The sequence below is a fragment of the Thunnus thynnus genome, chromosome 1 (assembly GCF_963924715.1).
Source record: "Thunnus thynnus chromosome 1, fThuThy2.1, whole genome shotgun sequence".
NCBI classification, from domain to species: Eukaryota; Metazoa; Chordata; class Actinopteri; order Scombriformes; family Scombridae; genus Thunnus; species Thunnus thynnus.
The window spans coordinates 4,123,884-4,145,286 of NC_089517.1; the positions used below are offsets into that span (position 1 = coordinate 4,123,884).

A 21,403-nucleotide genomic window follows, 5' to 3' on the forward strand; every position below is an offset into this window, starting at 1 on the left:
TTCTAAATGGGATGGCTTTATGCATTGATTGTTTATTACAAAAGATATTTTGTCACATGATCTTTGTGCATACAGTATATTATCACTATCACTTATCATTATACATATAACTATACTGTATGTCAACCTGTAAAAATGAAGAAAAAAACACTGATAAAGCACAACTTGTTTGTATCTTGTTTAATTCATTGTGTCAGAAGTTGAAGATGATCAACAGAGCAGAAGATGCCACATTATTCCCACAGTTGGCTTGTTTAGACAATATTTAAACATGAGCTAAAAGGTCAGTTACAACAACATAAAGACTATTATTCACTGACTTTTATCAAACACACATCAAAAGATCAAATGTTTTGCATGTTCCTATTAGAAATGAAACTGTAAAAATATTAAGAATAGTGATGACATGTTAGAAAACATCTGTTTCACATGACCTTTGTTCTTCTTCATCATCATCATCAGCAGCATCATTATCTTCAGTTCATGTCATTATGAACATAGTTGTGTTACAAGATGAATAAACCAAAAACCTTTGTACTCATTAAAAAGCAGAACACAAAAAATAAAAGAATACAAAAAACAATAATAATATGTTTTTAAAAGATAATAAAACTATTTTCTGGTCTTTAACTTGACTTGTTCAACACATCATCATCTGTCAAAAATAATGAAAAAAGTTAAACATCAACAACACATGAAAGGACGTCTCAGTATTTGTACATGAATCAAAAATGAATTTGCATCAACATGCAAACATTTGAACTGATGACAATTTATTTACTTTAATCTCCAAGAAAACATTAATAACTATTTTCATTGTAACATGTTACATTTTGCAAGAAATGTTGAAGAATAAAACTATAAAAAATGTAAAAAGTAGTGAAACATATTTCAAAACAGCATTTCATTACATGACCTTTGAACTACGTAGGCCTTCATCATCATCATCATCATCATCATCATCATCATCATCATCATTAAATTTTTACTTAAAATAAAAAAATAAACAAGAAAAAATATGGTAAATATTTAAAAGTCTGAGTAATTGTTTCTGCGCTTTCTGTCATCATCATCATCATCATTATCTTGCACACTGGTTACTATTCACATACAAGTGATATATGTAGCCATATAGCAATATGAACAAAGATAAAAAAACATATTAATCCATCACTAATCATTAATCATGACCTTTTTTCATGTGGTCTTTGTAGAGCATCATTATAATTGTCATCATCAGCATCATAATTGTGTATTTACACGTATGCAAATAAAAACTCGGAAAAAAAAAAACAAAAAAGCAAAAATTATGATGATCACAAGCCAAAAAATAAAGATAAAAACATAAATCTCTTTTTTACATGATCTTTATCGTTCATCATCATTTTCTTTATCATTGTCAACATCATTATCATGAACACCAGTCATTAAGCATGAGAGGAGAAAACAAAATATTGGTAATCTGCAAAAAATAAAAAAACAAAATAAAAAAAGTAAAAGAAAGTAAAAACGTAAAAATATCATAGAAAAAGTTGAACGGTCTAACATAATTATTTCCAGCTTTTCAACTTGTTCAACTCATCATTTGTCATTCATCATGTTCACCAGACCAAAGGAAGCCACAGTATTCACTGTCAGCAGCTGCTTTAGTCTGTTTGAACCACAAAGTCAGTTACATAAAAAACACAATATTAAACATTAAAACAGTCAAAAAAACAAAAAAACAATATACATTAAAACAGTATTGAAATATCTTGAGATTAACTAATTGAATTTGATCTGATCTGCTGAATGCTGTAAGGTGTTAAGTCTTCATGTCCTTTTGCTCCTCTCCAAAGTGTATATTTACATGTTTCAAATTATTTTTTTAAAGACATTTGTATGTTGTTCACTTTATGTTGTAGGCATCTTTTAACCCCTTCAGTGCTTGTTCCTTTGTGATTCTCCTCCAGGCCTCTGGAACATCAGCTGGCTTTGTGCTGTATAATTGAGCAAACTTCTCATTGTATTTCACCAGTACAAACTTCCAGTAGTCAGATGCCTCTATGCTGCGATCTGGAGGAATGTGCCAGTCTGGATAGTACTTGGTGTACTTTTTGTAAAGATGCCACTTTCCTTTAGTGTCTATGTTTTTAAATCTACGATCACTTTGTACATCAGTTGTACACAGTGTTTCAACCAGCTTATCAGTGCCTTCATAACTGCGTTTACCAAGACCTTGTGGTCGATGAACAGCTGCATGATGCTGCTTGTGATCTTTGCCTCCAGCCTCACAGGGAACTTTACAAAATGGACATTGCTTTCCACAACCAAACACTCGCTTGAAAAGCTCATCCTATGGTTTGATTGGAAGTTTGTTCAGAGTCTCAGTGATGTTTTCAGACTTTGAGAATTCCTCCTGAAGCTGTTCTTTCAAGTCTCCTATTGACATTTTGAGGCTGTTGATAAATGGATGACATGTGCTTTGGATTTGAAACAGGGCTCTTTTTTCATCCTCCACTGAAATTGAGATGTCTTTAATCAAATTCTTCCGCATGTTGCTGATGAGCTCTGTGATGCTTTCTTTGTTATCTGGCAGTTGAACATCATCTGGTCCTTTTGTGGCCTGCTCTAAGGCTGCTTTGATTTTGTCAACTATCACCTTCAGATTCTCTTGTTTCAGTTTTGTCCTCTAGCATTTGTTGCTTGATGTGCTCAACTATCCAATCCTTAACATGTATTTCATACATATCAATGTACGTGGTAAAACTCACAAATTTTTCCTCTTGCAGCAACTCTTTCTGAATGTTGTACTGGAAAAAGGAGCGGGAACTGAACTCTGCTGAATGACAACTTATCAAAATTTCATCCACAATGATTATTCCCAGAGATCTGTTGATGTACTCTTCCACAGCAGGTTTGATACAAAACTGGACAAAATGCTTTGCACTGACAATCATCTCTCTCTTTGTATAAATCAAGAAAATCTGACAAGTACTGATTCTTGTACTTCTGCAGCTGAATTCGAGGATCATTATCTGACAAGAATTTTTGGTGCATTTTGAGGAATTCCCTTGAGGCAATGCCACACGTGAAGTTTCAGGTCAATCTCAAACTTTGCATTTCTTTTGTGATGTTTGTGACTCTGATCAAGGGATTCATCCATTATTTCAAGAAGATCCCTTGTTAAAGAGTCATTGTAATCTGTGTTTGTCTTTGCTTTATCAAGCACAAACCGTGTGCAAGATTCAATGACACTGTCAGCAAAGTGCTGCAGTTCTCCTAGTCCCCAAAACAGATATCCAGCCTTCTTCTTAATGGAGTCTGTATGTTCAGGTTTGGTTTTAAATGGACCCTTCCCAATCTCCTTTAGGTCTTTAATGTTTTGGAATTTTTCATTAACATTCTGATTTGAGAAATTTTTTCTCAACTGCTCCAGGACACATGCTGCAATATTTCGCTCTTTCAGGCCAGACAAATTTTTAGTGGCTTCAGTCCACATCTTTTCAAACTTCTGTTTCAGCTGTTCATCAGACAGTTTATCAGAGTTTTTACAGTCACTCAGGAGGTGATGTCATCAGAGAACATGATGTTAGCTTCCACAGCTATGCTGATGATACACAATTATATATATCCGTAAAACCAAGCAACCCACTTGCTCTAAACTCCCTGACTGCCGGTCTGTCTGCAATCAATAAATGGATGAGTGACAACTTTTTAAAATTAGATGAGGAAAAAACAGAAATCTTATTAATTGGCCCCAAAGCAAAAAGGGGTGAGATCTTTAAAAGACTTGGCAACCTGACTCCCTTGGTCAAATCAGAGGTAACAAGCCTAGGAGTCATTTTAGATTCTAACTTGAGCTTTAAGTCCCATACAAACACCAGTTGAGCTGCTGCCTGCTTCATGTCTGGCTGGCAGTGAGCCACTACTTATTGATTCTCTACGTCTTGTGGCTAGTCTCTGAGATCTTCTTTTTCATTGGGGTTCGTGTTGCTGTCTATCTTTCAGTTGGGAGTCGCTGTCCCTTTCTGGTTCTGGGTCGTGCTGCTCCCTTTCTGCCTTGCTTGGACCTTGTGCTCTGCAGCAGTGATTGAGATGAAACCAAAATCTCTTACCCTCTACTTTCAGTGCGGTTGGGGTAGCTAGGATAACCTTAAATGGTCCTTCTCGCCTTGGTTGGTCCCACTTTCGTTTGAACACTTTCACGTAGACCCCATCTCCAGGCTCGACTCTCCTCAGCTGCTCTGGGATGTCAGCGTCCTTGTTCTCTGACACCGTCTTTATCTGTTGGAACACAGCCTTGTGTATTTGCATTAGATGTCGCAGGTAGAATGTTAGTTCTCTTTCACATTGTTCAAGCAGTGGCCCCTCGTATGCGATAGGGAACCGGCATCGGTCTCCCTGTGAGTGCTTTGTGCAGTGTTAGATGTTAGTGGGTTAGCTTGTGTTCGCATAGACATTAAAGCCAGAGGCAGTGCATCTACCTGATTAACCTTATAGTCACTATCTGCTCTGATCTTTGCAAGCTTTGTTTTTAGTGTGCCATTTGCTCTTTCTGCTGTTCCCTGTGATTGTGAATGGTATACACATCCAAACTTTTGTTTGACTCCTAGCATTTTTAGGGCTATTTTAAACGTCTCGGCCACAAACAAGGGTCCATTATCAGAACTGCTGGTATCTGGCAATCCGAACCCTGGAAAAACTTCTTTGCACAAAAACTTAGCCACTTATCTACAGTCCGGACCTTTCGTCGGGACTGCTTCTATCCATCTGCTGAATCTGTCGACTACCACTAGGATATATCTGAATTCTCTTATCCGTTCCATCATGTCTATGAAATCTAACATTAGGTGACAAAACAGTCCTTCTGGTGGTGGAATATGTGCGATTTGCACTGAAAATGCTTTCCTCACATTATGATGCGTGCACACTTCACATTCTCTCTCCACTCTCTCTCTCCCCACCATACTTTCTGACATACTTTCTGAAGTCTCCTCAACACCTCCACCATACTTTCTGAAGTCTTCTCAACACCTCCCCCATTGTGCAATGGTCCTGGCCATGCGCACTACGAATAGCGACTTGTGCCATAGTCCACGTGAGGGACCCTCTTCTGTCAGTTTAATTGCCCCCCTTTGAAGCCATATAGAATGTGCATATGGACCTGACTGCTGTTGTGCTGCTATAAGGGATGCTAGATTTGTTAGTGGTTCACAATCTTCACCCACTAGTTGTGGTCTCATACAGGTGGAAGTAGCTGCATGTTTTGTAGCTTCGTCTGCCAAATTGTTGCCTTTAGCTATCTAGGGAGTTAGTTTTCTGGTGAGCTGTGCATTTAATGATAGCTAATGCCTTCGGGTGATGTATGGCTTCTAACAGAGCTGAGATAGCCTCTCCATGAGTTACTGGGGAACCATCAGCTCTTAGAAATCCTCTTTGTTTCCAAATGACTCTGTGAACATGGCAGACTGCATATGCATATTGTGAGTCTCTGTAAACGTTCAGAGTCTTACTTTCAGCCAGATGACATGCTGCAGTCAAAGCCTTGATTTCTGCAAGTTGTGCTGAGCAAGGCTGAGGACGTTTCATGGTCTGAACTTCCGTAAAGGTGTCATCAGGATGCAGCTGTATAATCGCATAACCAGCATGGTTTCCTGTAGCATCCCTAAAACAAGAACCATCTACAAAGAGCGTAAGTTCTGCTGTTATAGGCTGGTTATGTAAATCTTGACGTGGCCTTAAGAACACATCTGTTGACTGGACACAATCATGTGGTGTGCCTTCTACAGGCAAAACCATGCATGACTGTGGTGCAGCGTTGGATTGTCAGCTCTGGGGCTGAGAGGATTACCTCATAGCCTGTTCTTCTAGCCTGTGTTAACACAAATCTGGGGCTGGTGATTAGGGCATGCAGCTGGTGGGATGTGTATAAAATGGTTGGATGGCCTATTGTAATAGCTGACGCCTTTTGAAAGGCAAAGGCAGCTGCTGCCAGCCCTTGATAACAGGGTGGAAGACCTGTCTCCATGTTGTCTAATTTGGTGCTGTAATATGTAATATATAGCACACTGTGTTCTTCTAAAAGTGCTTCTTGAGAAGGGGATCTCTGACTAAGCAGTACTTGGACTCCTGTGCCTTCATCATATGTTCGCAGGGATATCTTCAGATATTGTCCATTGGTGGATGACTGTACATGGGCATTCTGAGTTGGTTTCCACGCTGCTACCTGTAGTGCTTCCTTCATCATTGGTCCCATGTCCTTTGCCTTCTGTCCCTCCGTTATCATCAATGTGACATGTGGGGCAGAGTTGGTTACCTGGAACCAGTGGCGCAGATTTGGTGGTAACATAACTGCTGCGACTCCTTGAGGTCCAACATAGAGGTCTTGACACACCATTGAGAATATTTTGCCATTAATCAATTCTTTCCAGCATTCTTTATAGTCAGTATGCTGTTGAGACTCATCATACATCATGGTGCAGTGTAGAGGCAATTGAGGTTCCAGTGAAGTGGGCAGGTCCTTCTGTACCCATGCTTTCCATGCACTCCACTGGTGTGCCAGCTCTGAGTTGGGTGGCCATTGGATCCAATATACAGCAGGTTGAACATAAGTAGCTGGTTTTTCAAAGTCTCTTAGCTCGTGGACTGCCATCATGCTTGGGACACTTCTTCTTATAAAGTTTAATTTGAGGCCTTTGTGAGTGCAGGTGATGGTTGCTTTTAATGGACACAGGATGTCACGTCCCAATAAATTGATGGGCGTATTTTCTGAGTATAGTAGGGATGCTGTTATTGGTTTTGCTGATATTTTCATGTGCACCACTCGTGTCAGGGGAATTATTTGGGTTGTCCCAGAGAAGCCTATGGTTTTGATGGATTGGCCTGAGAAGGGAAGTGAGGAGCCTCCGCTGCCAATACAGGAATAGGTGGCTCCTGTGCCCACCATGAAGGTGTGTTCTTGATTCTGTATTTCAACGACAACAGTTGGTTCTTCTTGTGGCTGTGTTGGTACAACTGGTGTCATGTGTGTCCCCTCTGGCTTCTCCGGGCACCCCTATTGCCAATCTCTCGCTGGTCCCACCTATGGATTGGTGGGACAATCACTGCAACAGTGGCCTTTCTGGTCGCATCCCCAACACAGCATATCTTCATCTTGGTCTGTGTTCAGTTGAGTGTGGGATTGTGCTCGCCTAGGCATCTGTGGATTGAATCCTCTTCCTCTTCCCTGACAATAGTTGCCTCCCCTTTGCCTGGGTTGTCCTCTGAAGAGCGGTCCTCTGTTTGTCTGGGGCTGGTTAACATGAACATGAATAGGTGGTAGGGGAGCATGTGGCATCATAGGTGTAGTTCCTGGTGGTGCTTAGGGCTGATTTGACGATTGAGGCGCCGTTGCTGGTGGAGCTGGTGACTGCTCTGTTGTTACCTGCACTTTAGCTTTTTCCTTTTTCTGCTTGGAGTGTAGTTCATTCAGTTGTAATTGGGTGAGCTTGCTGGCCAGGTTTTTGTTTATTTCTTCTTCTTTTTGTTTTTCCTTTCTCAATGCAGGCATCTGTTTGACATCCAATACATGTTGCCTAGCAGTTTCTCTGAATCATCTGAGCACTTCACGCTCCCTGGCATGCTTCCCTTCTTTGCTGTTGCTTGTATCTTTGCCTTGTAGTGCTTGATGTTAGCTTCCACCTCCTTGCTGCAGGCAACATCAAAGGGCCCCTTCTCTGGCCACTGTGGGATGCCTGATGTTTGCCTGTGCCACTTATTCATGCAGTGTCTAATCTGCTTGACATGTCTGGATGCTGTCTCATCACTAACTCCACTGGCGTTAGTAGCCCCTCCTGTTGCACCATTCTGGCTCCCATCACTCCCTATTTAGCACTCTCCTCTTGTCTAGTGATTTCTGGCTGCCCTTCTTCTTTTGTTCTTATTAGTACTACTATTTTGCCTTCAGTGGTAGCTTGTTAAAGCTTTGGTATTCCCCTAGGATTGTATCTCAAGTCCTCACTCCCGTCTTCGGCCGGGGTTTTGTTGATGTACCCAAATTTACCTGTCTCCCACTCTACGTTCCTGGGAACAATCCATATCTCCAGCCATGGATATACAGCCCCTCTATTTCTTCCTGCTATAGTTAAATTTTCAGGAATTCCCAAAAAAGGACGCAAAGGGAGTATTGCTGCACTTTTAGGAGTTTGACACAGGCTCTCCAATATTACTGCTAGTGTGTGTGGTACCCACAAACTTTGTATTACTTCTTCCCAGGGCACTGTCGGGAATTCTTCTTTTGTCTGAGCCAAATTTCTAATTTTGTAATCTGACACAGCTTTTGGTTGATTTCTTGTTGGGTTTGCCAATGTTCTATGCCATCCTCATCACAATATGTCCGTTCTAGCCAAAAATGTGGTCTAATGCCTTTAGTTCCTATATCCCCCTCATTTATAAAATGACTTGGGGTTAATACCTCATCATCACTATCACTCTCCACTATCTGCCCTTCCATTCACTTCTCTCTATTTTATATGTATGTATATATATATATATATATATATATATATATATATATATATATATATATATATATATATATATATATTTGTTTGCTAGAGATCTAACATTGAACAGAGCTAGGTTTATAGTACTTGCTGGGTCCAAATCAGATGGCGGCTGACAGGGAAGTGATATCAAGTTCGAATGAGTTGCAGTACAAAATGGGAGCACCATGTCTAGTCTTTTGCTGGCACAACAGGAATGGGGAGGGTTACAGGCACTGAGATGGAAGGAGAGGGAGACCCACTATATGAGACAAAAACTGGATTTGATGTCGGTGCATTGCGTATGGATGCCGGGGGAGGACAGTAGGGGGGCTAGAGCAGGAAACAGTGGCCTGTGTCACCAGAGGGGTGTTCCATCAAGCTGGCTAACTGGATAGCTTGTCTTATTTTGATAAGCCTCGCTAATGTAAGGGAGAGTTCCATTCCATCACTGTATGACTATACTATATGAGTCCCAGTTCAGTAACCATGGTAACCATAGTAACTTAGCCAGCAGAACTAGCCTGCTCTATGGCAGGCTAATGGTCAAGCTTAACAAACAATGTCCAAGAGACGGAAACAGACTCTCAAAAAATGGTTCCATCGAGTGTCTTTTCGCACTCGCATCACTTGTTTGTGTTCAGGAAACATAAAATAGAAGAACTGTGAGGAACTTTTACAAAAATATAATCCCCATTGTATTCACTCCTGTGTTGGACTGGACCCTTTTATTTAAAAGCTTAGCATTTATAATTTTTAGCATTTATGAAGTTGTTTATTTATTCATTTACTCATTTTGTTCAAGCTGTAAAGACAAAAAGAAAAAAAAGTCCAAACTATGACCTTCTGCTGTGTTTAAATGTATACAGTGGTAACTGCTTATAGTGATCACAGTTACAGTGATCGGCTATTTAGACTGACAGAATCATTCATATTCAAAATTTATGCTGTTTAAATAAGTCGCCTATTGAAATCAAGCAGTTCGCCAGCAGTGTTCATTTTGGGTCTCTTCATACATGACAACATGTGGAAAAGCATTTTAAACCACGTAAATCTATTTTTGTACTTTACTCCCATGCTGCTGCGTGCACACTGAAATCATGACAGAGGCAGAAAGTCGTTTTCTCTCAAGGACAAACGTAGTCTCCCCAAAACTTATGACAATAAAGGACGAGAAGAAATTTAAGTAAATTTCACCGCTTCAAAAATGTGCACCCTGCGTTTGAAACAGCTGTACTGTATGTTGAAACAGTCATTAAAATTCCGTGACTTTATATTCATGTCGGCTAATAAATATATAAATGTCAATTAGATGGTATTCTGCATAAAGAAAAAGTAAAAAATCATAATAATCATCTGCTTATAGTGATATTTGACTTGGACACACATGGTCATTATAAGTGGCTTCCAATGTACTTATATCCTTCTCCAGTTTCCAGTTAATTTTTAACTTTCAGTTATGCTTGTAAATGGATCCTGTGAAAGAGAAAATGTGTCAAAGAGTATGATGATGTTGGAAAGTTCTCTTAAATTGCCTACATCATAATATTATATATACATACATATATACATCTGATATTATCTAGCTTAGTGATAATATAACCACGGTCACTGATCTGAATGTTCATGTATTAATAAAGATAAAACCATGAACAGCAACAAGCACTGCTCTTCACTTTCCCCACACAGACTTATCAAGCCAAATGCAGGGATTGAACCGTCAACCTTCTAGTAATAAGTCTGCTCCTGTAACCTTTAGGCATTCACTGCCCACCTACAGGTATATATCTGTCATCAATTTTGTGCCAAGTCATCTCCTTCACCTTGTTAATTGTAGCAGTTTTGCCCTTTTTGGTGAAAACTCCTTTATATTCTTCATCTAGTTTCATTAGTAGGTTTGTTCTGCTGTGGAGAACACCACCCTAGTTTTCTCTTCTTTTTGCGACATAGTATCGTCTCTTTGACAATCAACTGTTCTGGGCTGCTTATGTACTCCGTGCAGGTGCACACTGCACACTTATTCCAGTCTGGCTAGAATTAGCGTTGACTAGATGCATTAGTGGAACGGCTTGAGCCTCAAGTGAAAGTTGACGTTAATTCTAGCCAGGCTTTTTCAAGTAAGCGCAGCTTTCTTAAGCTGCATTGATGGAACACCCCTCAGAGAGGAAGTATTGTTTTGGTCGTATTTGTTCTCCATCTGGATGTTAAAGTTAGGGAGTGCATGGGAGGAGCACCTCCCTCTCCTGCTGTGCACACCGACCAAGGGCCAGGGCTCGTGATGTGATGGAGTGGAGCTCATCAGGGTTTTGGGCTTAGCCCCGAGCCACATCCAGGAATCTCCGGGGGGTGTTACTGGAGGAAGGACGTGAGCAGCAGGACAGTGGACGGTAACAACAGAGTCTGGGAGAGAGGTAGCCTCAGCAGCAGGACAGGTAGCTGTGGGATCAGGCACTCGGGCACATGCCATGTCGTTCTGTGCTAGACTGAAGGTGATGGTGTCCATTAGCATCTCGGCTTCGTGGATCTGATGGAGCATGGATGGAGCCTTCCAGCTCCGTGATCTTTAAGGCCAGGTGGGCACAGCTGACACAGCCTGAGATGAGTGGAGCCATGAACTGTAGATGTGGTGACTGAGAACATAAATAAAAGGAAGGCCAGTACAGGGCTAAAAGTACAAAAGGGTTTAAAAGTTTAGAAGTTTAGTTTGGGGCCCAGCACTGGATGATAGCAGCAGGTGACAGGGACTTACACGCAGGGGCTCCAACCCGGAGCCCACATATGGTTATAGCAGAGGTGCCAGAGGTGATCAACAGCAATGACATTAATCAGCAAACAGCAAGACTTACCGACACGGCTCTATGCGTATTCTGAAAACTCCACTTGTTTTGTACCCTAAAGTTGTTCTCCTCAGCAAACTATCTTTCTGGTCTGCAAAGATTTGTTTCTATTATTTGCTGATGATACAAATCTTTAACTTAAAATTCAATTCACTAATATGTAAATACAGAATTGGTTCCTATGAGCATGATTTTGCGACGTTGCAACCAGTTTGTAGCTAACGATGGTCCAGTATGCAATTTACACAGGTGTGTTGTGGAAACTTGAAGCCTCCAGGGCACAAACACTGAGAATGGACTTTACAGTGAAGTAGGAGACATCTTGTGCCCAGCAGTTAAACATTCAAAATGAAAAATATTTCCATACTCATAGATCATGGACTTTTCAATGACAGAGAAGATAGAGATGTAATTTTTGAGTTTTTAACAAGGTAAAACTTTTTGTGAAAGAACATAATCTGACAAATTATTAGTAAAATTAGTGTCCACATTTCTCAATTTCTCAACTCAATTTTCCAGAATACAAATAAAACTTACTAAACTAAACTAAACTAAACAAGACTAAGAGAGGAAAGAAAGTCAATCTGTCTTACATTTACATGAATTTATTGAATACAGACCTTTTCTCAAATCAGAATAATAAGATGGCAAAGATAGTGAAAACAGTGATATAGTTTCATTATTAAATCAAGCATTACAAAAATAAGACATTACAAAGACAGGTAAAGCAGGTACCTCCATGGACACACATCTTTGGAAAACTGCTTCCACTTTATGAAACATTATCCAACATTGTATAAAGAAAAACAACAAACATCAAAACACATTTATATGGCTACTTGGTGTCTAACAAATGAAGCAAAAAAGGCACGTAGCATCATTCTAATACAATGTAATGTAAGTATTGTGCTCTGTTTGTGTGGTAGAACATACAATAGAGCATTGCACATGTTGGCAAATGGCAACTCTTCTGTTTAAAGTAGTATTCTCATTCTTCACATACTATTATTCTTAATCAAATCAGTGAAATGCAGATGTTATGTATTTAAACAAGCTTCAAAGTTGGCAAAAGGTATAAAAATCCAGTCAAGGAAGAAAAACATACAGACTCAATACATCATTTTATGTCATTAGAAATGCAACTAATTAAGAATTCCTCCAAGACAGACTTAAATGATTTTCAGTAGTGATCAATGATTTACAGCTATTAGCAAGATTGAATTTTTATACATGGTTCATTCACATTAATCAAAGTTGGCAAAAAGGCACATTGTGAGACTACTTTTGGTTCAACCATATTACACAAAACAGTGTTTCTTTCACTTTTTCATCCACTCTGTCGTATGGAAATTCCATTTCTGTTTCTTTATCTTTCTTTACATATTTTTGGGGCATTTTATGCCTTTATTGGACAACGACAGTTGAGATATGACAGGAAACAAAGGGAGAGCGAGAGACAGGGAATGACATGCAACAAAGGCCCGCTGCCGGAATCAAAATCACGTATGTTGCAATTATGTGGCATGCATCTTAACCAGTACGTGACTAAGGTGTGCGTACTTTATTTTTCTTGATCTCCATCTCTGGCTAAATGGTGTCTCCAGGACAGCTTGTTTTTTCTGTGATGTCAGCCGACCCTGACACAGTGAACTGCAAATCTTCTGCCACGAGTGCATCTCTGAGTGCCAAAGTGCAGCTCTGGCTCTGATGAACTGTGAGACTTCAGTCTTGCTGCCTTTGGCCAGACTGATGCTATCTTTACACACAAAGAAGATGTCCATGCCAAGGAAAAAAGCATTGCCCACAATGAAAAGAGCCCTGGCTGAATTGGTCAAAGCAAGGGGCCCTTTGAGTGCTGCCTGACCAATATCTGGGATATCAGATGCCACCCTGGGTACGTTACGTAATGCTTTACCCTCCTGGGCCACCACCTTGCCAGCACTTGCAATCAGCCCTTCATTTTTCAACAACTTATAAGCAGTGGCAGCATCAACAAGTGAGTCTATGCCTTTTCCAACGACACCACCAGTAGTAGCAATCTTTCCCACTACCACAAACACATCTTTCTTACTTGCTTCTGTTATGGATTCTGTTTGACTGGACACCCTCTCCAGACAATTCTGGAGATGTTGCACATCCTCCATGAAACACTGGAAGGCTTCATTGGCTTTCCTCTTATATGTCCTGTTGACTCCAATCTCTGTGACTGTGGTGACAGCGCTGTCAAGTCCGCTGATAATTCCAAGCCCCACCCCAGTCATTGTCAGATTTAGAGACACTCCAGCTGTTACTGGAATTAATGCCAAACCAACGATGGAAAGAATACCTCCAATTGCCCCCACTGAGCTTCCTGCCACACTGGAGGCCTTTGCCCCTGTATTCATCTTGTCTAGCTGAACAGCACTGTCCTCCAGGTTGCTTAGAAACTTCAGCATCCTGGGCTGTCGTTCGTTGAACTCACTGATGAAGTCACAACACGATTTCTCCTTGAACAAGAACACCATCCGGAAGTGCTGGTCCATCCTGATGAAGACAAAAGAAAAAATTAAGAAATAAATAAAATGACACATCTCAAAAGTCAGCGTGTTACTTCAAATGCCAGTAAGACATTTTTGGAACACATAGGAGAATAAAAGAAGCAATAGAAGTAACTTTTAAAGGACGAGTTTACAGTTTTTCAAGTCTGTCTTAAAACATCAGTGAGATGCCCAAATGAACATTGAAATAGTTTTTTCTTGCCATAATCATTCCTCCTGTTCATATTAGCCATTAGAAGATCCCTTCATAATGCACTTAAAATGTAAGCCTCAGACTGCTGAAGCCTCGTATAAGCTTCAGATCAACTTTCAAATGCATTTGGCATAATGACTGTGTGGACACACTGTGGATTTTGTCCCCCATCACTTTCACTGAAAGTGCATTTGAAGGGGATCTTTTGATAGACAGTATGAACAGGAGGAATGATTACAGCGAAAAAAACCTCTGAACCCATCCTTTAAAACAGAGGTGAGCAGAAATGGCTACAATATGTCACAAAATAAACTACAAATTATATTGAAATCTCAACTCCTGCTGGACAAGATCCCCTCTAATTTCCTAACATGCTCACAGTGGGTGAAGGGAATGTCATTAGTTTTGCAGGTATCTGGTCATAAACCAAACAGAAATTTTGACCTGATGATGGTGCTGCTGTAGATGCAAAGGTAAGGGTTATTATGATTGATCCCAAGGGCAACATGAATGTCTGTACCAAATTTCATGACAGTCCATTCATTAGTTGTCTAGACACTTCAAAATCACACATGTCAAACTCATGGTGGCACTAAAGGAAAGGTCAGTGGGTCACTCAGTATAATATGTCTGGGACCCATGAATGTCTGTACCAAATTTTGTGCAAATTTATTCAGTAGACATATATTTTACTGGATAAGTGAAAATGTTGACCTGCTGTTGGTGCTTGACAAAAAGTCAGAATCACTGAAGTCAATAAGAGTCATCTTCTGGGACTTTTAATTGATGATTGAATTTCTTCTTTCTGTACATCCTTCAAGTTTACTGTCTGGCATCTATAGTTTGTTTTGTTTTTTTGTTTTTTTTTTACAGTGCTTTCAGATTTAATTCACATGATTTTAACATGACTGATTAAAACTAGTTTGTGATCTGTTATTGGTGCTAGATGAAAAGGCTGAGAATCACCAAAGTCAGCAGGATCCATCCTCTAGGAACCATGAATATCTGTACCAAATTTCATGGCAACCAATTGAATAGTTGTCAAGGTATTTTACTAAAAATAAAAACGTCAACCTGCTAGTGGCGCTAGTGGAAAGTCTGGGGAACACCAAAGTCATTACATTATCTGAGGACTAGGGGTGGGCCCGAATCCAAATACATTTAGCACAAATAGTGGGTTTTTTATGAACATTTATTTCATACAAATATTTTAAAAACTATTTGTTTTCAGGAAAAAAAAAACATGTTAAATACCAGTGTGTAGGTCAGTTATATCGCTATCTCAGTCTCTCTCCTCTGCGCCGCTGTTATGTCTATCAGCAGGTCTCAACAAGGGGAATCACATCCACCTGCTACATGATGCACATTTCTTATTTGGACATCAAGCCTGGAGTTGGGGGTGTTAGCCAGAGCTAAAGCTGAGCTACTGACACATGCAAAGTGCTCTCAAGGGACTCTCCATAACCTGTTGTTCCCTTTCTCCTTTCCACAAAGTTAGGTTGTGAAAAGGCAATAGGCAATAAATGAAGAGTGCAAAGCAAGAATCACCTTTGACATTCTTCTCTACACATTACATGCTGTGCTATCTCTGTGTTACGGGTGTATAAACAAGTAGAGGTCTGTCTGCATATTTGCAATGCACTTGGTTTTAGCTCAGTGGTCAGCGCAGTCATCTATGATCTGGGAGACTCGAGTTTGAGACCCTGTGTGGGGACCTCCTTTGCAAGATATTTTATTTATAAATACTTATTTTAACACTTTAATATCCTAAAATTAAAAGCATCATAAAAACAAATATTTCAGGTTACAGAGGTAACCCTGGTTCTCTGATAACATGAGTGAGGTATCTCACCAGACCACCCTCCTTCCGTGAACCTAACCTAAAGTTCTCTATCAAACATTTGCTCAGTATCTCACACATACACTGAAGCATATGTCTTGGATGGACATGCCTCTAAATAGGGCCCAGGATGTCCCCTAGTCGAGTGAGTGCATAGACCAGCTGGGGCCTGAAGCCCCTTGCTGCTGTAGGCCAAAGAAATGGCCCCAACTATCCAATGAGAAAGCCAATGTTTTGTGATAGGCTTGCCCATATGAGACTTTTCCCAGGACATAAACAGCTGATCCAATTTCTTAAACCCCCATGTCCTGTCCACATAGGAGTGTAATGCATGCACTGGGCACAATGTATGCAACTGCTCCTGCTCCAAAGGGGAGAAAGGAGGGGGAGAAAAAGCTGCTAGGTCAACGGGGAGACACACCAAATCAGGGTTTTTCAGTATAAAGACCTGATTAGGCCGTAGCACCACTCGCACATCCTGTGGCAAACTGAAGGCAATTAGGGTGCACCGAAAACATGAATATCGTTGACCCTCTTAGCAGACACCTGTGCCAACAAAAGAGCAGTCTTAAGTGATTCCGGTCACAGCCAGCCAGCAAACTTCACAAAACAGCTGACAAGGGAATGTTGACACACCAGTCCTCAAACACATACCATTTGCAATCATATAGTGACCTGGTAGAAGAGGCTCTAGCACTCTAAATGATTATAATGACATTCTGTGGAAATCTAACTGCATCCAGGTTTAACCTCTCATGGGCCATCCAGGTTAACCTCTTCATGAAATATCTCCCCTTGTGCCTGCAAAAAGCAGGTCTCTGTATAAAGGGAGAGATCATGGTTGGTTGTAGAGGAACTGGATGATGCCTGCCAACCAAACAGTTTCCGGCCAGTGTTGGCGGAATCAGGTTCAGAGGTTGAAATGCATAAAACAGAACCTGTGGCCACTCGTGACCTAGTACATCTATCCCTATCAGTGTGTCCTGGTCTCTCAGAGAAAAGAACATGGTTATGTATAGATCCACGGTGGGATGACCATAGCGTGCCCAGACCTGATTGGTCACCTATGAATGGAGTCTCCGTTCTCCATATAGAGGATTGCCTCTGGAGAGCAAGTCTGCCCCCCAGTTCCATACTACCAGAACGTGAGTGGCTCTCAGTGACAGGAGATGCACAGTGCTCCACAAAATCAGTCTGTGAGCCAGTGTCTGCAACTGAGGGGATCGCAGTATGCCCCGTCTGTTGATGTATTTGTATTGCCTGACCACATGATGACACCTTATAAAAGGAAGAGCCTCAGTGCCAGGGATAATACCAGGAGTTCTAGAGAGTTTATACGGGTGAAATGAAGGTGTGTTTAGCCCACACCCCATGCACAGCTCTGCCCTCATAAGTGGCTCCCCACCCCTGGAGTGATGCGTCCATTTGACCACCTTCCTGGCCAGGATGGGCTGTATTGGAACCCTTTGTGTCAAAAGACCAAGGAGCTTCCACTAACAGAGTTCTGTCATACATTCCACCGAAATCCTCAGAAATCGATGAAGCGGTCCAGGCCGAGGGATGCAACCCAACGTTGAAAGCCCCTCATGTGTAAGCGGCTCAAGGGAATGGCCACTATAGCTGATGCCATCAGCCCCAGCAGCTATAACCATGTCCTGAAGGGCAACAGCCTCCCCCTGCGGGGAGCCTTCACCCTCTCTACTGATAGGTGGGCTCTGAGGCAGAACGAGTCCAGTGTCAGACCAGTGAAAGAGATCTTCTGACTGGGAGTCAGCACACTCTTTTCCTCATTCACTCTGAACCCTAAGCTCTCCAGGTGTTGTATGAGCAACCTTGTGTGCTCCAGCATCCCCTGGCAAGACTCTGTGGCCAGAGGCCAGTCATTGATGTATGTGGCAATGCGTAGGCCCTGCCTCCTGAGAGGTGCAAAAGCTGCCTCAGTGTACTTCACAAACACCTGAGGGCTTAAGGAGAGCCCGAACAACAGGACCATAAACTTGTAGGTTGTGTTCTGAAAGGCAAACCCCAGGAACTTGTATTGGTATGTGAAAATATGCATCCTTCAGGTCCACTGACGCGAACTAGTCGCTGGGGCACACAAAACACAGCAGGGCAGTGTGCATCAGCATCCTAAACTTGTATGACCTGAGGTGTTTGTTCAGATCCCGTAGGTCGAAGATTTGGCGAAGCCCTGTTCCTCCCTTTTTTTGACCAAGGAAATACCTTGAGTAGAAGCAGCATTGGTTCTGCTCTGGAGGCACAACCTGTATTGCCCCTTTTGTTAACAGTGATGATGTCTCTTGCTGGAGTATCTGTGCTGATTTCCCCTGAGTGTGGGAATAAACAATCCCCTTGAACCAGAGGGGGGGAGAGGGTGGGGAGTGCAATGGTAAATTATAGTCTGTATCCTCTGGATATTGTCCTGAGCACCTACACTGATGCCCCACACCTTTGCCAGCTCTCTTTCTACCACACCACTGGGGGTACAGTGTGGGAGGCCTGCATTGGTGAAATGCTTATGTGGTGATGCAAAGGGGTATATTTTCACATTGTTTTTCAACTTTGTATATTTCTTTGTTTTCATCAATGCCCTTGGCAACATGCCTGGCTGCACTATGTACGACTTTATGGTTTTGGGATGCATGGGAGTGCTTGTGAGACATACAGGGAGCATGTGAACAGCTACCACTGGTGAACAGTCTCTTTTCCTCTTCATGGGACGGTGAACAGTAGGCGCGAATTCGGGCCCTGCATGCCGCAAGGAGGGCACACTCCAGAACAGGCTCAGGAACAGAAATGAGGGAGGGGAGCCTGGCATCAGCAGAATGCTAGGTCTGCCTCTTCTTCCTTGCTCCCTGGGAGGAGGTTGGGGCTGGAGGTCCCCCCTGGGCTGCCACTGAGGCAAAGGATTTCTTTGGCCAGGGCCCCTTGTTCGGTGGTCTTAGCTGAGTTTGTGCCGGGGGTTCAGGGGGTTCAGTGTCTGGGAAGCTTAAAAGCAATGCCACTGGCCTGCTGAGCCCCAGATTGAGTGAGGGCCCGGCAAGGAGTAGGGATAGCCTGGGTCGTCCTTGGAAGACAAAGCTGTAGGTCTCCTCCCCCCTTTTTCTTCTCCTCACACCTCTTTTGCATGGTTGCAATGGCAGTGCCAAACAGCCCGTTTGGGTCCATGCTCTCATCTAAGATGTCACGCTTCTGCTTGTCAGACAGATCTGAGAAGTTGAGCCATCGAGCCTGCTCCATGATGATCATGGTGGCCATGATCCTCCCCGCTGACTGGACAGTGCACTTGATGAGGTGGAGGCAGTGGTCAGTGATGACACAGATTTCCTCCCACAACTCAGTCGAGGGTAGAGCAGACATCTGGTCCTGTAGTTCAGCCTGATATGCCAGGAGTAGAGAGGAGGTGGTCAGAGCCCTCACCGATGTGGCAACCGACTTATAGTAGTCAAACTCTGAGTGGGGTGAAGGTGGAAGGTCCCCAGGGGTTCATCCAGGGGTATGTGGTAAATGCCCTTCTCCTTCATGTCCACACAGACAAAGGCTGACCCCCCCGGACAGGGTTGGGGAGAGAAAAGGGTTCTTCTAGCAGCACATTGCCTCCTCCAAACACTCTGGGAAAATGTGGAGGAGCTGCCTTGCTGCCTGTTTAGCTTTTGGCAGCCTCTTCCCTTCATAGCGGGATGCTGAAGCCTCAGCGTGCACCTGAGTATGTTGAAATGAGCAGCTGGAGGGCCACCATCAAATTACTCACACACAGGAGTTTTGCCCCAACTTGTCCCTGGTGTGACCAAGTCATCATACTCAGTCGGGGCTGCTGCTGATGGTAGCAGTGGGTCCTGGATGCTGAGGCTTGCCTGGCGTGACAGCCTGTGGTGGAGGCTCTTAAGCATGAAGCGGCTACAGTACTCACACAAGCCGGGTGAATCCAGCACAGCCTGGGCGTGCTGCACACCAAGACAGGCTACGCATACTGGGTGAGTTTCCATAGCCAATATCTTAGCCTCGCACATGCAGTCCCATGGTGGGGGTTTTACTGCTGACGTGGGTATGAGTGATGGCGTAATAGTAGCTGGTGTGCTATCAGCTGATGTATTTTTTGCCGAAGCAGGAGTTAGCAAGTAAGCTGCTAGTGTGGAAGCTAGCTAGATGCTATAGCTAATATGAGAGCAGGTTTAACTAATACTAGTGAGATGGCTAGCTGGGCTAAGGTGGCATGTGTTACTGTTTGGCAACAGGCTGACAGGGAAGCTACAGTGAGCTCTATGGTAGCAGTGACTGTAGTTGAATTTATTCCTCTTTGAAACCCTTGATTTCTTATGGCGGAGACATCGAGAGTCCGTGCACGACTCAGAAAAAATTAGCGCTCAGCAATTGAGTGGTTAGCTCAATTTGTGGACAGTTAATATTCCCGTTAATAGTCATGTCGAGAGTTTGCTTTCTGAGTGAAAGGCAAGAAGAGGTTTTTTAATAAGTAGATGACGCTGCACCCTCCCTTTTGTAGGGTAAGGATGTTCCTCCTTTTGTTACGACTGCCAGCCTATGGGGCTGGTGTAATGGTATTTGGCTTCTGAGGACTACACAAAGGGACCTACCTCATAGTGAGATACTGAGCAAATGTTTGATAGAGAACTGTATTTTTACACCTATTTCCACTTTTATTCAAATACAAATAAAAATATAAATAATTTTTTGCTGCCTCAACAAATATAGATACAAATACAAATGCAGGACTCTCTGCTCATCTCTACTGGGGACCATGAATGTTTCACTTAAGACATATTTCAGTCTAAACCAAAGTGGTGTAACTATCTCAGCTGTGATTGACAGGTGGCTCACCTGCTGATCTCCCTGTCAGACTGTTGCCTCAGTATTTCGGTACGTTTAATGTTACTTGATTATGATACCTGACCTGTTAGCTACTTTACCTAAATTGTGCTAAAGTTAGCCCAACTCTGCACTGGTTGGTGTTGTGACAGGGCTTCAAATCAGCTCCAATGCAAACCAGTGGGTGATGTCACACTTTGCTACATCTTTATGTACAGTCCAACATATGGGCCAAACAGGAGAGCATTGCTTACCTGATTTCCTCAAGCTGATTAATGTGAGAAAGCATCCTTCGTATTTCATCTTCAGGCAAATTCACATCAAGGTCTACCACAGTATTCATAGCTATCTTCAGGGAAAACTCACTGAAACAGCTGTGAAAGAAACAGTTACACTTACTTTCTACAATAGATATTGTTTCTTCTCCAAATTTGTATATTATTTTAAAGAACAGACTGTGATGTTGAAAATTAAGTTTACCTTTTCTTGAACTTGAATGCGTCACAGATCTTCTGGGTGGTCTGGACGTATTTGCCCAACTGATAGGCCAGCACTTCCACATTCTGAAGTCTGGGAAGGAAGAAGATGTTTCCATCTCTTTTAAACTCCAGGAGGAGTGGGCAGACCAGCTGTGCAGCAATGATGCAAACCTGAACAGTGTCAGGGCT

At 42.2% G+C, this 21,403-nt stretch overlaps 1 protein-coding gene and 1 long non-coding RNA gene across 2 annotated transcripts in view; both read right to left on the minus strand.

Annotated features, from left to right (window-relative positions):
* Positions 1 to 4,996, minus strand: part of LOC137189418 (uncharacterized) — a 28,003-nt gene extending 23,007 nt beyond the window's left edge. The window contains exon 1 of the long non-coding RNA XR_010929636.1: positions 558 to 4,996. This is a non-coding gene — a long non-coding RNA (uncharacterized lncRNA). The remainder of the gene's footprint in view (positions 1 to 557) is intronic.
* Positions 1 to 21,403, minus strand: part of LOC137189105 (interferon-induced very large GTPase 1-like) — a 56,770-nt gene that overhangs the window by 21,870 nt on the left and 13,497 nt on the right. The gene's annotated exons all lie outside the window — the stretch shown is intronic.